Below are 13,060 nucleotides of genomic sequence, written 5' to 3' on the forward strand. Positions count from 1 at the left end.
CCCCTGGCTTAAAACTAAAACTTATAATTTACATAAGGTTGCAATAGGATTGGATTAGATAATGAAAATAAAGCATTCAGCACAGCTTCTGGCACACAAGAAACATTGCATCAATATTAGTGTGATGATTAGCAAGAGGTCCTAAACTTGCAGCAAGCTCTGTAAATTAGCCTCATTAAGGGTTATCTAGGGTAAAATTTGAGTCTTCTCCTGCTTTCCCTTTGCCACCCAGAATGTTCTGGAGTCATCATGGGAATGTAAAATAACTTCCCAGCAAGCCAGGTCCGGCTGGGCAGAAGGATGTGCAGGGTGAGAAGTACCATCTACAGGTATGTCAGATGTCTGGAAGAGAGAGAGACAGGGCAGTTCTACAGCATCTTGGCTCCCATATCATTCCCCAGGACTGGCCCTTCTACCTGCAGGAGTTTTCTGCTGAGGGCAAGGTACCAGAATGGGTCCTAGAACAAAATTAGTATCACTGATTATAGGATTGGATCATTGGCTCTGAGTTTTGAAGGAAGTTAGTAAAATAAGCACAAGTGAAAAACTGCCTGAGTATGTAAGTGTAAGCATGTTTGGGGAGGTTATTTTAGTTCAAAAAAATAATAAAAATAGCTCGAATGGACTGAGCACTAATTATGTTCCAGGCACTGTGCTAAGCACTTTGTGTACATACTTAATCCTAACAACGATTTTATTCTTGTGCCAACAACGCAGATGAGGACACAGGTTTAAAGATGTTAAGTAAATTTACCATATCCCAGAGGTAGTGAGTAGCATTACCCTGCACAGATTGCCTCATTCTAAAACCCACTTTTCTTTATCACTATGCTAATGAAACAATACAACTTGAAGAATAGGTCACGTATTCATTCACTGATTCAATACATTTATTGAACTATTCCTCATATTCTCATTGACCTATTCCTCATCCCACCATAAAGTGGGACAAACAGAGATGAATAAAATATTCAGGGTCACTTCCAATCAAAATGCAGGACAGTACAGTGGCTCAGCTTGCCCAAGTTCAGATACTAGCTTTACGACTGACTGTGATCTTGAGCCTCAGTTTTCTCTTCCTCAATGAAAAGTAATAGAGAATCAAGTCATTCTGTGGTTTCAACAAGCTAATGTTCGTAAAGCACTTAAAAGGTGCCTGGCATATGTTTTCAAGCTATTTTTAGTTTATATTATTAAAGGCATGTATGAGACTCCATATGCATATGTAGGTGAAGAGTTCATGAAGGAATTTTATTTCTGGAAGAGTTGGGCACCATCTAAATGTGTAGATCCAGAAAGAAGAAACTGATATTACGTGGAATTAAATTTGCCTTTCATACGCTTCCTTCTCAATACAGCAGATTTCCGAAACTGGTATTGAAAATCTTAAAAGGAAATAGCTCTGGGTGCAGTGTTTTGGGGGACTGCTTACATAAAACACCTACACAAGAACTGTAAAATTTCCAACTGAATTGAACTGAGCAGCAGTGCCTACATTTCCATCCATTACTTAGTGCATGTGGAAATAAGAATATCATTTGAGAAAAAGCAAAGGAATCTGATTTTGCCTATTTTACTTGTGTGTGTGTGTGTGTGTGTGTGTGTGTGTGTGTGTGTGTGTGTGTTGAGACATTCTAATGGGGGTTTGTCTGTTTGTTTGGAGACATTCTAATAGGAAAGTCCATGAATGACACATCAATGAAACTGAACGGTCTCTCTCCTCTGTTCATAGGGGATCAGAAGAGTTTAACTCCTCATCTAATAAATAAATTCTTCCATTTTCCTTCACTCTCTGGGGCTCCAAATATGTCAAACCTGGTCACTATCCTACTTCAATCCTTTCGGTGACTTTCCTTCTGCATTTTGCATAAAATCCCAACTCCCGCCCACCGCCTGAAAGTGTGATGTAGCCCCAGCTTATATTGCGACCTTATTTCCAGCCCCTCTTCCCCTCTCACCTGGCCCCTGCCCTCTCAGCCATGATTTCAGACCAGCCTGGCTCCTTCTCAGGCATTTTCCTTAGCTCAAATGTCGCCTTCTCAGAGGTGTCATCCCTGACGACCCTATTTAAAACTGTCCCTCCTCCACATCCCTTTAGTGCTGCTGTCATTGTTTCATCTCAGTTCCTTGTTTCTTGCCCTGAAATCATTTGTATTTCTTCTGTCTGCTTGTCTGTTATCTGTTCACTTATATTGTTCTTCTGTCTCTCTCCCTCCTAACAAGGAATTACCTCAACATCTCTGCTTCCCGAAGCAATTTTTGACTGTGTATGTTTACATATGTATACATGTGCATAAATGTATATATGTGCATAAACATATATGTGTGTATGTGTGTGTATGCATGTGTGTACATAAACGCATATGTGTATGTGTGTATGTGTGCACGTGCATAAACACACATGTGTTCATATGTGTGCATGTGCATAAACGTGTGTGCACATGTGTACATAAACGCATATGTGTGTATGTGCGTGCATGTACATAAGCATGTGTGTGAATGCATGCATGTGCATAAACATATATGTGTGTGCCCGTGCACACGTGCATAAACATATATGTGAGTATGTGTACATGTGCATGAATGTGCATAAACATATATGTGTGCATGTAGGTGTACAAAACAAGTTTTTTATTTCAATATTACATACATGATTTGTTTTCTTGTTCAGTTCCATTTCTTTCTTTCTACCCCTTGAGGACAAACAATTATACTAACACCTATCTGTGCATGTATTTATTCATCATTTACTCAGGATTAAGTAGTTGCTATTTGCCAGGCACTGTTCATGGCATACAGCAGACAGCCGGGTCTCTGGCCTTGAGGATGTTACATTCTAGTGGGGGTGAACTAAACAATAAACAATAGACAGACTAAATTAATTAAATAAATCACATGTGGGAGCTGAGAAAAGTGGCAACTGCTATGGAAAAAGGAAAAGTGGGCAGAGTGGGTAAGTCAGCTGAGCAATGGCATGGGTGGAGATGGGAAGCAGGATGAGGGGTGATTTTATGTAAAGCAATCAAATAGGCTTCTTGGAGCAGATATTTGAGCAAAAGCTTCAAGGGGATGGGGGAGTTAGCTACGCGGTTATCTGAGACACTGGGTCAGAGAGGAAACAGAAGGCAAACTATACAGGGTCTTACAAGGCAGTTTTAAGACTGGCTCACACGCCGAGTGAAATAATGTGTGCTTACTTGTGCCAGCTACTGCCTGGGCAACTTCATTTGTACTAACTGATTTAGTCATCACAACAACCCAATGAGTTATGTGCCATGTTAATCTCATTTCACACGGAGAAGTTAAGTACTTTGCCCAGGATTACATAAATGGAGCCAGAATATGAACCTATGCAAGTCTCCAAACCCCTACGATATATTGCCTCTCAGTATAGAAAATTCTGATCCAGTGATTCTCAGACTTCAGTGCAAAGGCCCTCGATACCTGCTTCTTTAACAAGCTGTCTGTATGATTCAGATGTAGATGGTCCAGGTATCACAATTTTCACCAAATTCCTCCTCCACGGGAAAACTTTCCAAATATTTTAAGGTAAATATCACATTCGCTTCCTATACTTACCATCCCCTTTGTCTGTCAAATTGGGAAAAATTTCCTTAGACCAGCAGAAGCATCTACTCAACATACCCACCCTCTCCATCAGAGTTTCATGTGAATTTCATCACATGGGTGAGGGTCTGGGGCAAATAGCAGCGCTGAATGGGGAGAGGGATGAGTATTTACTGTGGGACCTATGGGTGCCAGTCTAGGGACTTGATACATTTTATCTTGCTTTAACCTCTGTAATATATATAAATATATAAAGACAGGTACAGATATAGATATCGATGTGTATCTATCTAGGAGATAGCCAGAGTATGCTAATTTCCATTTCACAGATGAGGAAACCAAGTCTACACAGGCTGAGCAAGCAATATCTAGGATTCAACGACTCTAAAACCAGCCAACTTTTCACTACCCATTCTAATCATTCACTCCCCAACCCCTGCCATTGTTTCATTCTGTAATTGGAAACCAAAGTCCAAGCTTCCAGAAAAGTGCTATTTAGTGTGTATTTCCACTCTCCAGCATCCATCATTTCTGTAAGTTGAAAAAACTCCTATATTTATTCAATGAGAGCCAAGCTTCTTCCATGGGCACTAAATTAGCTCAAAAGAATAAAGCAGAAAATATGCACTCATAATGCTAAAATTCAAATGAAAGCCAAATATTTTATCTCTTTATTTCTTTGTAGAAGATTATGGTGATTAATGGTGATACAGAGCTTGCGTTATATAAAAAAAGGCTCTCTTTTCATTTCCCAAACAGTAAATGTCAATGTGCATAACCCAGCCATCTCTTTTCTCTTCCCACCCCCAAACCTGCATCCTGAGGGGAAAACAGTGTGTAGGTCATGGGAATGTGGCAGAATCCCATCCTGAAGGACATGGAAGGTGTCTTTATGGATCTGACTCCCAGTGCAATACTCAGTTGTGAGTCTCACTGAGGACAAGGAGGCTGCTGGGTGTCTGGGATTTAGGGTGCTCCACATGCCATGGCATGTGGGTGCCTCTGTGGCAAGAAGAGGGTTGTTCTTCTCTTGGCTTTTCATGGTATCTTCTAAGTCATTACTCTACAGGCACAGACTCATAGAACACCGTACCTTAGAGAGCATCTTGTCCACATTTCTCATTTTAGAAGTGGGAAAAAGGACACTGAGAAGGAAAAGCAATTAACCAGTAGTGGGTTGGACTGTTGGACTGAATCATTAAAGGGAAAAAATACATATAATTTGGAGTTAGAAAGCTGGGGTCCAAGTCCCAGCGCCACTAGTCACTAGCTATGTGGCTTCAGCAAATATTTAGCCTCTCAGACTCAGGATGAAAAATGTTGTTGCTTTAATTACCTCAAATTATTGTAAAAAAAAAAATATATATGTGTGTGTGTGTGTGTGTGTGTGTGTGTGTGTGTGTGTGTGGGTGGGTGTGGGTGTGGGTGTATATACGATAACATTCATTCTGAGGGCTTTTACAGTTCTATATAAACAAAAACTATTATTGTTTGAACCTAAGTATTATACTTCCTACTCCAATATCAATTTGGGCATGCAGTTGAATATCATTGCAGATGTTAATCATATTAGATGTTAAAATCCCCATGCACCAGGCTCTTAACAAGTGTTATGGCATATGAATGACACCTATCAAAAGCCTGATGAAAGGGGTTTTAGTATCTCTTCTTACAGATGATGAAAATAAAGCAGAGACAGACCAAATAACCAAACGCAGGGAAGCTGGTCTGGTTCTAGAGCTCACAAATGTTACACGGCCAAAATTTTAGGTTACCATAGCATCTAACCATAGCTGGCTTAAAGAACTGTGTTATCTATGAAAAGAACACTTTCAGATAGCAGTGTTTATAAAATGACTGGTTCTCTTTTCTGTTGTCTTTAGCATTGATTGGAAAAGGAGGAAACCAGTGTAATCATGAGGACTTATGTGCCAGACAGGTAGAAACCACAGGCATCTCCTGGATATAAACTAGATATAAAAAGTCACCAGTCTTTATCCAAATTATATTAAATAATAGCTGGACGGATGCATATTCTTCATTGCTTTTAGAAATCTTGAGATCAGAGTTCACTGCAGCTGCCCGCTTCCCTGGAAACTTCCTACTTTCTTTTGGTTAATTAATTCATGACAGTTGACACTGGCCTTGCTGTCAATATATGCAAGCGAGCACTTCCTTCCCTTCCCTCTGTTTGCAGCAAAACACCCTTTATCATTAGAATAAAAAATGTCCTTTTCCATCATTGAGCCAGTGATGTCCAACTTTCTTTCTTTCTTTCTTTCTTTCTTTCTTTCTTTCTTTCTTTCTTTCTTTCTTTCTTTCTTTCTTTCTTTCTTTCTTTCTTTCTTTCTTTCTTTCTTTCTTTCTTTAATTTTAGAGAGGGAGGAAGAAAGCGTGAGGGAGGAAGAAGGGCAGAGGAAGGAGAGGGAGAGGAACAGAGGGAGAGGGAGAGAGACAGAGAGAGAAAGAGAGAGAGAGAGAGAGAGAGAGAGAGAGAGAGAGAGAGAGAATCCCAAGAAGGTTCCACACTCAGTGTGGAGCCCAAGGTGGGGCTCAATCCCATGACCCTGGGATCACGACTTGAGCTGAAATCCAGAGTCAGATGCTCAACTGACTGAGCAACCCCAGTGCCCCAATGTCCAGACTTCTTAGACTCTGTGATTCCTTAGCATTTTTCCAGTTTTCTGTGACCATAAACTTAAAGGAATTAAAAGTTACCTTGTTAGTCCGTAGAGATGGTCTTTGAGATACTTAGAAACATAATAAAGCATGAGAAAACTAGGAAACGTATTCTGGGCTTACTTGACACAGTATGAAACCATCATTCACTTAACTCTGTTCCTTTTATATACAAGGCACTGTGCTACGTGTCTCAGCTGCTTAGGTGCTAATCAGGGAGTTGGACAAGAACACAAAGGGACAAATTACTGGCTCAGAGTACAAACAAATAACTAAAATCACAGTAGAGATAGGAAGAAGATGGTAAAGCATTTAAAGGGGTCCATGGACCAGGAAGGAGCAAGAAAGGATTCAAGCAGCATTGTAGGAAGGACAGAGGAGGAGAGGAGATGGCTGCTGAGGTGGTATGGTGTGGGGACACAAGGAGGGGACATTCCTAGATCTAGCTATACAAGTCTTCCGATTTTATGGTTGGGGGTCTAGCAAATGTGGCGGTATCATAGACCAAATGGCTTTACACTCAGGCACACACCAGTTCTAATTCTCAGTAATTGGATCACCTTGAGCAAGTCTGTAAGTGTCTCTGAGCCTCAGTTCTTCCATCTGTAAAAGGCAGACAATAATATACACCTAAGAGTTACTTTTATGCTTAAATGAAATGACAGAAGTGCATGCACCAATGAATGTTGATTTCCTTTGCCCTCCTCTGTTTGACCGGAATATAGATCTCTCTGCCTAAAACAAAGGGTATTTTCTGTTTATTTCCCTTTCCCCTTCTAGCCTAGACTTTCACAAAGAGATACGGGGACAGAATTTCAGAGTTAAAGGAAACTTTAAAAAAAATAAATAAATAACAACATATTGCAGAAGGAACTTAGGGATCATCCTGTACAGCTCGCTCACATTTGAGGCTCAGAGGTAGAGACTTCTCAGTCACAGCCAAGGTAATACCAGGATCAGAATGGCAGGATGGGGACAGGTGGGTAAGCAGTCCTAGCCCAGGCTCTCAGTTCTCATCCAGAGGCCACACAATTTCAGGTCTTTCTTACCCACTTAACCTCTCTGAGCCTTAGTTGCCTCCAAAAATACCCAGGATCATTGCAAGAATTGAATGAGGTGATCTCTGTAAGGCACTCAGTACAATCCATGATGGAGTTCAGTAAAGAGTAGTTATTAAATTTTGATATTCACGTTTAACTTTTTTTTTAATTTTTTAATGTTTATTTATTTTTGAGAGAGACATAATAGAGCCTGAGTAGGGGAGGCACGGGGTGGGGGGGAAGGAAACACAGAATCAGAAACGGGCTCCAGGCTCTGCACTGTCAGCACAGAGCCCAATGCGGGACTCGAACCCACAAACCATGAGATCATGTCCTGAGCTGAAGTCCGACGCTTAACTGACTGAGCCACCCAGGCGCCTGATTTTTAATTTTTTTAATGTTTATTTTTGAGAGAGATAGAGAGAAAGAACGAGGAGGGGAGGGGTAGAGTGAGAGAGGGAGACACAGAATCCGAAGCAGGCTCCAAACTCCAAGGTGTCAGTGCAGAGCCCCACGCAGGGCTCAAACTCACAAACCGCAAGATCATGACCTGAGCTGAAGTCGGACATTTAACTGACTGAGCCACCCAGGTGCCCCTTGATTTTCACGTTTTAACAGACGAATACATCGAAGGAATGTATGGCAGAAGAATGAATCCGTGTTTATTAAATGCCTCCTGTGACTGAGGTGCTGAGAGAGAGAGACTCCAGCTTCTGGGCAGGCATCAGTGTCCCTGTTTCCCAACTGAAGAGATGGAGGTTCATATCAACACTCTACCTTGCCCCCTGCACCTGTCAGGCTGCACCACTCCACACGGCTCCAACTGCCTGAGCTAGGCAGAATATAAAGTCAGGCTACAAGGAGGTATCCCCATCAGTGTGACAACCCCATCCATGTGACGACCCCATCATTACGTCCTCCCTTTTAAAAAAGAAAAAAAAAACAACCAAATTTGCTCAGTTTTGAGCAAATGAGTAGCTAACCCAAATTAATCCTCCAAAATATCAGATGCCAAATGTTCTGTAACTTGCCAGTTCATTGGGGCTTTTATTTCTCCCACAGAACAATTTCCAAAATGGGCAAAGAGCACAGTAGGTGGCTCTCTTTAATATTTCACGGGCAAGGCGACAATGACTCACCAGGTCCTACATCTGTGTCACTAGCAGAAGCCTGACAAAGTTGAGCAACAAATGAAACTGTGTGTATGCTGGAGATAACCTTTATTTTATTTTTTTTCTTCTGCCTCCTCCTCTGATTTCCTCCAGCTACATTCTGCTTTTCTAACAGTGCCAGGTAAGATGACGCTAATTGGGCACCTTTTGGCAAAAGCAAACATATGCTTCCAAATGCCAAAAGCAAGGAGCAAAACATTTCTCCCAGAACTGCATTTGCAAGCCTGTCTGCTTGCTGCAGAGCAGAGAAACCTGATGGCCTGTGGGGAGTCTCAACGGATAAATGGCCCCATTGCCTGGGCCAGAAACAGATCTGTTCATTTTCCTACATAAGCCTGCAGCCATCAGTTTCCACAGGGAGGACTGAGGCTCCAGACCAGTGATCAGCACCCGCCAGCAGCAGTGAGTGGTCTTTTCTGCAAATGCCGCCTGTGCATGCTGTTCCCTATTCCATCCTGGACCCACAGAATTGGTGAAAGAAGTGAAGAACGCTATGGCCATTCGTGACATTTGTTCTTCAATCTTCTTACTACCCTGTGAATTAGCACAAGGATGACAGAGGGAGGAAACCATTGAGAACAGGAAGAAAAAAACGTGACATGTCTTCACAGTACTCTTCCTCCTAGGACTGGAAAGTACATTACATCAAACACAGGAGAGTAGGCAGGTTGCCTTAGAGATCGGGGCTTTCAAACTTCCTCTCCTGAGAGCTGGCCCCCCTAACCTCTACAGAGCATGTTGACGAATTGTTCCCTCAGCAAGGAAATTTCCTCTTTGGGACAGAAAGGATACCCTGCAATCACCAGGGGGTGAGTGCCAGTAAGTAAGTAAGGCCAACTTAACTGAAGTAAATTGTTAAGGAGATCATTGAAGATGTGACAGGGTGTGACGGAAAAAGCCCTTAACTAGAAGTCACCAGGTGTGAACTGTGTATCCAGGGCTGAAACTTAAGAACCATGTGACTCTAGAAACCTCTCAACTCTCTGAGTCTCATTCAGTCTCTTTCTCAGTAAAATTGAGACCAGCTAAGAAGAGATATTGTTTAATGAGCACCTACTCACTACATCTACTTCACATTATTCTACTTAATTTTACCCTCACGCAAATCCTTGGGGTAAGCATTTTCTTTTCCATTTTAGAATTGGATAAAATGAAAGCTCTAAGTGGTGAAATAAATTGCTCAGTATTACCTAGCTACACAGGTATTAGAACTGAAATTCGAATTTGGCCACAAAACCTAAGCTCCTTCCATTATTAATATGCCTGCCACGTCCTTCCCTCAGGGCTATAGCAAGTAGCAAGGAAGATCATATATATGGAATATGCCTTGGAAATTTTAAAGTTCTCTCTGCATGTGTGTATGATTTTTGTCACAGGTAATCTGGATAAGGAGAAAAGGTATAACAGGGTATTCTTTCTTTAAAGAACCAGAACCAAAAGAAGTTACCTTCCAATCTCCCTTCCACTCCCTTGTTCTGACCTTATTTTTAACATTTTCCTTTTGCCCACAAGTCACCGGTTTCTCAGGCACGCGTTCAGATGCATACTGGCCAGCTCATCACAATGCATGCACACGGAACAGACTGACGGAAGCAAGTGATCCCACCCTCTGCAAACGCTTGGTGTGGGAGGCATCTCCAGGGGCACCACCAAGTTCTTCCTTGCCCTCAAGATGTATCGCACTCCCCCCTATGCACTCATCAATACCCCACACAAACGAGAGGGACTGGGAAGCAGGTAGCTAACTACAAATGCTGAGAACTCAATTCAGACACTTACGGCATAGCCAGGAGACAGTAGTAAATAACTGTATGAAGTCAATCAGAATAAAATCAATTTTCATGAGCATGGTGAGGATATATGAGGAGGTTTTTTTCATTTTAAAATGCCAATAATTAAGGAAGACAAGAGTAGGCATTTGTAGTATTTCTGTTTAAATAAGGCAAGTTTGTGTCCACAGGAACTGAATTTTGCACCACCACTATATAGTCCAAAAGAAACACATGAGAATTGTGTTGTTGTTGTCCTACAGTAAAAAAAAAAAAAAAGAAAAAGAAAAAAAAAGAAAAGAAAAAAGAAAGAAAAAGAAAGAGAAAAAGAAAGAGAAAATGAAAAGAAAAGAAAAGAAAGAAAAGAAAAGAAAAGAAAAGAAAAGAAAAACCATAAAGTTGCTTGTCTGACCGAAGACAGCAGGAATACAAGGCTTAGAACAGTCTGTAACACAGATGGAACTTCCAACTTCTCCTCTTGTCTTCCTACTTTTTGTCAAATTCCAGACGCTCTTTGCCAATAAAGGATGCCACAGATCAGGGCTTCATAGACCTGAGGCTTGGCCTAACATCTAGGGGGGTTGGCATCACTGAGAAACATTCATTTTGTATTCCAAGTCAAGCATCCATGATCAAAGTTACATGGAGACAGCACTGGGAAAACACTTTTGGAGCAGTTCAAACTCCAAAAAAGTAAACACCACAACATCCCAGATTTAAAAAAAAAAAAAAAAGTCCCTGTAAGGTGGTATGAAATCACCTTTCTGAAAATCCCCTGTCTTCACGGTTACTGTATAACAATATTTACAATAGCAGCCATCAATCTCAAGCTAACCAGGTGCCATGCCAGGCACTGTGCTAAACGTACTATCTGAATGATCCCATTTCGTCCTCCCCACGACCCTAAGGGCTTCTTCTGATCCTTATAATCTCCATGTTGCGGCTGGGGGGAGGGGAGGGGGGAGGAAACACACACACACACACACACACACACACACACACACACAGTACCAGAAGGACTGCCTGAATTGCCCGACCAAGTTCACACAGCTAACACTGGGCAGAGCTGGACTCAAAACCAGGTAAATCGTCCGCTTGAGCCCGTAGCTACCCCAGGATCTGTGAAGCCAAGCAGCGAAAGCGCTTCAAGAGGCGCGGCGGCTCTCAATTTCACAACCGGAGGTGGAGGGAAGACAGACTGGGGACGGCTCTTAAAGGAAACGGCAGAAGTTTGCTTTTATGTTCGTGATTTTTTTCTCTGTAACTCGGCTTCCTTGTTCCATGCCAGCATTCAGAAGTGCCAGGGGCCATGGCTCCGTGAAGCCAGCTACTCCTAAACGAGGGGCATCCCATCCCCTACAGGACCACCGGCCTCCTCCCGGCGCTGGGAGACAGCTGCGGGTACCAACCCAAGTCATCCGCGCCCGGGCGTCCCTCCCCTCGCCACCACCTCCCCGGGCGCCTGCCAGACAACCTCGGCAGGGGCATCCTTCTGAGAAAGCAGGTCAGGGGGAGACCGAGCGAAGCTGCGAGCAGCCTTTCCCCAGGCTGTCACAGCTCCAGGCTGGGAGCGGCGTGACACACGCTGGGACACACTGCCCTCTTCTATCCTCACCGCTCACAGCAGCGCCCTGGAGAAACCCGGGCGGGGGTACGCCAGGGTGGATCCCTTGAAGGGCTGGAAGTGGGGTGCAGCAACGCGCAGCCGTCCCCAAGCTGCGGTATCTAAAGCTCCACAAAGCAAGATGGGTTCGAGTCCTGGTCACGGCACTAACTAGCTGTGTGACCTATCCCAGCCGCTGCCTCGCTCTGTGCCTCAGTTTGTCCTTTTGAAAAAATAAGAGGGTGGAAGAGATGATTTCCAGGGGGGTCCTTCCACCCTGAGAGGTGGGTAGGTGATTCCTCCAAGCCCTGCAGGCAGCGAGAGACTCACCTTTCTTGGGAAGCAGCGCGGGGCACACCGAAACGGTGGGGAAGGGTGCAGGGTCGCCCAGCACTGCTGCTTTTCGGTGCGTCTGGCCAAAGAGGAGCCCGGGGACCCCGATCCGGCCAGTCTTCCCCCAATGAGCCTCTTACTTTCCGCCGCACTTTCTTTTTCCCCCTTTGGGGCTCCTCCCCCGGCGCGGCGCGATTGGCGGGCGCCGCGCTGCTCCGGCTCCACCCGCAGCCCTGGCTCGCCAGCCCGAGGCGCTCGGGGCTCCGCGGAGCTGCGGCCGCGGGGCGGCACCGACGGCAGCTCCGCCCGCGGCGAGGAGGAGCCGCGCTGGGGCCGGACTGCGGGCGGACGCCAGGCTGCGCCCGGCCCCGTCTGCGCCTAGCCCCCGCCTGGGCTGGCTCGAGCGCGCCGGCGAAGGAGAGGGTGGGTCCCGCAGCTCGGCCCGCTGCCAGGCGCACGGCCAGAATACGCCCCCACCGTGCACAGAGATGCACACAGGCGTTCATTGCAAGCACCCTGTCTTCACAGGAGACATCGATGCCACCCCGCCTTTTCTCCCCGGGTCTGTGTACTTAGCTATCCTGCTGCAGCAGGGCCGTGAATCAATTCAGGCCACAGGATGTGCGCGAGCCCACCAGGTGCCAAGCACCGAGTGCGACAGGAAGAAACAGACAAAATTTCGGTGGTTCCGGGGCTCTTGCTCCGCCACGAGTGGCACCCGTGGAAACAAACAACTGGTCATGAGAGCAGGACTGCATCTGTATTTTCCACTGGTGGATACCCAGTGCCTAGCACAGTGCCTGGTACCAAGTAAGCCCCGAAGACGTGTGAGTTGAATGAGTGAATGAATGAATGAACGAATGAACGAACGAACGAACGAAATAAATCTCAAAAACA

The 13,060-nt window shown here is 44.4% G+C and overlaps 1 protein-coding gene across 3 annotated transcripts in view; it reads right to left on the reverse strand.

Moving 5' to 3' along the window:
• LOC122491608 (interleukin 1 receptor accessory protein) overlaps positions 1-12,344 on the reverse strand; it is a 131,610-nt gene extending 119,266 nt beyond the window's left edge. The window contains exon 1 of one of the 3 annotated variants that reach the window (XM_043594584.1): positions 12,161-12,338. The gene's annotated coding sequence lies outside the window, so the exon portion shown is untranslated. Of the gene's footprint in view, positions 1-12,160 lie in introns of all 3 variants that reach the window. The other 2 variants (XM_043594585.1, XM_043594587.1) reach the window with 2 other exon arrangements.
• Between the last annotated feature and the right edge of the window lie 716 nt (positions 12,345-13,060).

This window comes from Prionailurus bengalensis, chromosome C2, assembly GCF_016509475.1.
Source record: "Prionailurus bengalensis isolate Pbe53 chromosome C2, Fcat_Pben_1.1_paternal_pri, whole genome shotgun sequence".
NCBI classification, from domain to species: Eukaryota; Metazoa; Chordata; class Mammalia; order Carnivora; family Felidae; genus Prionailurus; species Prionailurus bengalensis.